Raw genomic sequence first — 4,723 nt, 5'->3', positions numbered from 1 at the left:
GATTCCCTTCCATATCTTGTGGTTTTCAGTGAGGTGGTGCATTAGTTGACAAAATTTTCGCTGTCTGCTTTTCCTCCTTCATGGTTTAGGATTTAGACTGTCTTCCATTTCTTCAACATCTGTATCTAATTCACCATCTTCTTCTTGATCATCACTTTCAGTATTGTCATCATCTTCGGCTTCCACCCACTGGCCAGGAAGCAAACCAGCAGCATCATAGGAGTTACACAGAGGACCCACGATGTGGGTGATAAAAGACTCTTGGAGTTTTGCAAGTTGAGGAGAGGAATGATCCATAAAGGGACTGACGGGCAGCCCAAGATTTGCTTCTTCATCTCCCTGCTCATAAAGTTCATTCACAATACCTTCTGTCCATTTGAAATGCAAGTCCCGAACTTTTGCTGGGCCATTTATTGATTTTTTTGTTTTGTTTTGTTTTTGTTTTTTTATTGGGAAAAAAACATATTGGGGATACAAGGAGGTGAGGGTTGGGGGCAGAAGGGTGAGAATGGGCAGGGATGCAGTTACAGAGCTGCACAGTTTGGTCGGTGGGGGGAGCAGGTGAAGGAAATGATGAGGATTGAGTGGGGACCAGATGCTACAGGAAAATGACAAGCATTTTCCAATGGTAATTAATCAACTGTCTTATTGATTTGGAAACTGGATGCCAACTCTCTGGCTTCTTCATGCTGAACAGGGGTGTTGATGTGAAGGGGGAAAGGGAGGACACTTTATCACCTTACTGGTGAACTTGGGTTAAGGCTGCTTGCCTTCTTGTTCTGTTAGAAGATATTTTCCTGTCATTTGCTCCCCTCTGGACTGCAAAGTGTTTTCCCAGGTGGGTCCAGTGGGGATGGCTGGTTGAACCCAGAGGCTCCATCCTCCTTTGCTTCTTTAGCTGGCAGTTGTATTTCCTTTTTGTCACTGGCACTGGGTTCGGGGTCAGGTCTGAAATAAAACTCAGTTGTAAGGTTACCTATAGGAAAGGGAGCAAACCTAGAGAGAACAAACTTGTGAGTTACAAATAGAGGGGTTTTGGAGGTGTTGCTTTCAGGTTTACTGGGGGAGAGGGTGGCAGAAAGTAGCCTAGATAAAATTCTCTGGATACCCTAGGCATTTTTTTTCCTACCCAGGGCTCAGATTGCACAATCTGGGGACTGAGGAGCTCACCCTGAGGGCCATGACAGCTCACCCCAAGCCAAGGGCCAAAGACAGCTGGGTCATTTATATCTGCTAATTTGATGCATACCTGGCACACCAAGAGGCAGTCGTTTTCATTACTCCATTCTATTCCATTACTATTTACATCATTGGCATTGAACTCAGCAAGGAAATCAAAATGCTTTTTAAGATCTGTGGCAAGAATTGCTTCAATGACTAAAAAACGAAAGCGCTTGAATTCCACATGGTCGAGATTACGAAGAAAGTTGAACTCTGGGCGAGAAAGATAGAGATTCCAAGTTGATGCAGCATGATGATTCTCAAGAACAGATCTATCATTGTACAAAACTGTCTGAGGGGCATTTGTAGCCACTAGAAATGCATTTGTTCGCTCTGGGTGGTCATAGTCACGCATTGCAGCTGCCACATAGAGAGCCATCACTTCCAGTGCAGGAATGTTTGAAGACAGGCAGCCATAGCTCTCATCTGGAATCAAGCAGCTCTTTGAAGAAATGTAAGTAATTTTCCCAGGATTCATTCTACCACCAGAATCTGCTTCATTTCCTGCTCCACACTCAGTTTGAGTCTGCTGAAAACCAGGGATTGGCTGTGTGGTCAGATACCAAACTGCATGTAAGACATCTGTGGCATGTATACGATTGTGATAAGGAATGTCTCGATAGCCATTTTCTAATGCATGAAAATAGTTCATGAATTGTTGAGTGGGGATTTCAAATATTTCCAATAAGCCAGTGTCTTGAAATAAAGTATACATAACCTGACTGAGAACTCTTCCTGATTTATCACCCATCTTTTCTACAAGTTCAAAAATTTGAAAATTCCAGTTGCTCATCTTTTCCATTAATGAGTCATGATCTTCTATTAAAATCAAGTTGGCTAGTGATGACTTCTGTTCAGTATTTGGTGGTTCTTTATTCTCTGCTTCTTCTCTTAGTTCATTATCACCTCCCAGAAATAATTGTGTGCAGTCTTCCCTCTCTGTTTTCTCTTCTTGTTGAGTCTCCGCAGGTTTGAATGATTCTTTAGAAAAGATGGTATTTTTTCATTACTTATTCTAGATGCTCTTTTCTCTGAAATCTTAGCTCTTCAAATTCAAGCTTGCCTGGTTTTCCTCTAATGTGTCCACAATGCCATTTTGTTTCCTTTATCTAACTTTTACTTTTTTAGTTGTTCTCTGTATATATGTGTATCTGATACATTCAAAGTTAAACTAGCTGGTTATTTGCTTTCCAGTTTGGGAAGATCAGTAGAGCAGCTGGACTCTACAAAGGTGTGTTTTCTGTTTTGTCTGAGGTTTGGGTGTTGTCTGTTGCTAGAAACTGGATGTGTGATATTAAGTAGTTTAAAAGTTTTTATTTCACTAATTGGCCTAGTCCTCCTATGTATAGGTCAGAGAATGGATTTATTCAATCCCATGAAAGAACTTTCCAGGAAATTCACATAATTTAAAGAGTAGAATTCTCTTTTTTGTATAAATGGGGTGGCATTTGGATACCACAGAGTACCAGTTTTATAATACAATAGGGATCACTGGTAGCTTAATGGTAAGGAGTTGTCCTGCCAACTCATTGGCATACAGTTAGAATCTACCAGTTGCTCTATGGAAGATGAGAAAGGTGATCCTCTTGTGTGATTTGTTGTTGTTGATTGCAGTCAAATCATGCATGACTCATAGCAACTCTATGAACAAAAGACCTGAGGTCTTTCTATAACTATAATTTCACCAAGTTCATAGAGTTTTCAGAGGCATGGAGCTAAGGAAGTGGAAGCCACTCTTCCTTCTAAACCTGTCTTAAAACTAGGAACTCCACTAAACATTGTCCACCATGCGCAGCCATTATTGCATTTGCGACCCCAATGGTACAAGGTTCAGCATCACAGCAAACCCAGATTACCCCAGCACAGAAGATTGACAGAAGAGTGCTGTATGACTTAGAAGAATGTTCTTCCAAAATATAATGCCTCGAGCCTGGCTTTAAAATACAAGGGCCCACCAGGAGGTTTTGTTGACTCTAAACAAGAGGCTTAAATAAAAAACAACCAAACATTCCACAATGATCTCAACCAAAACAAGAGAGCCCATCTTACAGTGTCCAGTTGCTTCACCCAGTTTCCAAAATGGAGACAAGGGCTTGGCCTTAAATGCAAGTCTCTTGGAGGTCTTGTTGTCTCTAAACACAAGGCTTAAATAAAAACAATGAAACAATCTACAAAGATCCTCAATCAAAACAAGAGCATCATCTTACAGGGTCCAGCCACTTCATCCAAGTCCAAAATGGAAGACAAGGGCTTGGTGTTATATGTTGTTGTTGTTAAGTGCTGTCTACTACTGACTCTATAAACAAAAGATTTTAACTTTGTTCTATAACTATTATTCTTTCTCTAAGTTCACAGAGTTTCCACAGGCATATTTAGGAAGTGGGTGCCACTCCTGCTTCCAAGCCTGCCTTAGTCTGTGAGCTCTACCAAATATTGTCAACCATGAGTAACCATTATGACACTTGACAGATCAATGGCACAATGTTCAGTATCACAGCAATCCAAAAATCACCTCAATACAGAGAAATGACAGAACAGTGCTGTGCCACTTAGGAATGTTCATTTATAAAACAATTAAAATGAATGAATTTTAAAGGTCAAGGCCCACACATCAGGCTCTCATTGGTTCCCAACAAGAGGCTTCTGGCCCGCCAAAAATAATCCCCATCCAGTACAAAAAGATTCATCTCCAAAGTGATTTAATGTTTCTGAAAACCATTTGAGGGTCAGCTATGGGTGGTGCTGACTTGATTGTACTAAAACAACATAGAAACACTTCCCATAAAATTAATGTAATTTAAGGAACATAATTTTTTTTTTAAATAAATGTGTAGCATTTAATTTGGTAAAGAAGGCACAGGTACTTCTGTGATTACAGTACTCTCTATTCTCTGATCTTCTGTAGACCCAGAAGCCCAAACAGAGGAAGAAATGCTGAAATAAGAGAGATAAACATAAGATTTCAAAGGGCTGACTGAGAAGACAAAACAAAGTATTATAATGAAGTGTGCAAAAAGCTGAAGTTAGAAAGCTAAAAGGGAGGAAAGTGCTAGGGATTTTTCAAGCTGAAAGAACTGAAGAGCAAATTCAAATCTCAAATTGCAATACAGAAGGATTCTCTGGACAGAGTCTTGACTGATGCAGGAAATATCAAAAGAAGATAGACTGAATAGACGGAGTAACTGTACCAAAAAGAATTTATCAACACTTAACCATTCCAGAAAGTAGTATACGAACAAGAACCAATGATAGTGAAGAAAGAAGCTGCATTGAAGGCATTGACCAAAAAAAAGTAAGGCAAAGTTTGAGACAGAGGTAGAAATGGCATCTGTCTTCAACATAAAAGTTCCTTTCAGTGTTAGAGTCTTTAAAGTAGGACCTAAATGACCATGTATGGCTCTGTGATAAATTATGTATAGGAAAATTCCAGTGATTCTAAATCAATTGTTTCAATATTATCATCTTCCCATAGGAAAGGACACTACATATGATCCACTATTAT

General features: G+C 39.8%; 1 protein-coding gene and 1 pseudogene across 1 annotated transcript in view; both read right to left on the bottom strand.

Moving 5' to 3' along the window:
• LOC102855491 overlaps positions 1-2,209 on the bottom strand; it is a 5,483-nt pseudogene extending 3,274 nt beyond the window's left edge.
• Positions 1-4,723, bottom strand: part of WDR64 (WD repeat domain 64) — a 195,162-nt gene that overhangs the window by 66,210 nt on the left and 124,229 nt on the right. The gene's annotated exons all lie outside the window — the stretch shown is intronic.

This window comes from Elephantulus edwardii, unplaced genomic scaffold (genome assembly GCF_000299155.1).
Source record: "Elephantulus edwardii isolate Elephantulus edwardi_28Jun2011 unplaced genomic scaffold, EleEdw1.0 scaffold00412, whole genome shotgun sequence".
Classification (NCBI taxonomy): Eukaryota; Metazoa; Chordata; class Mammalia; order Macroscelidea; family Macroscelididae; genus Elephantulus; species Elephantulus edwardii.
Note: the sequence above shows the minus strand (reverse complement) of the source record. Positions and strands in the feature narration are given on the sequence as shown.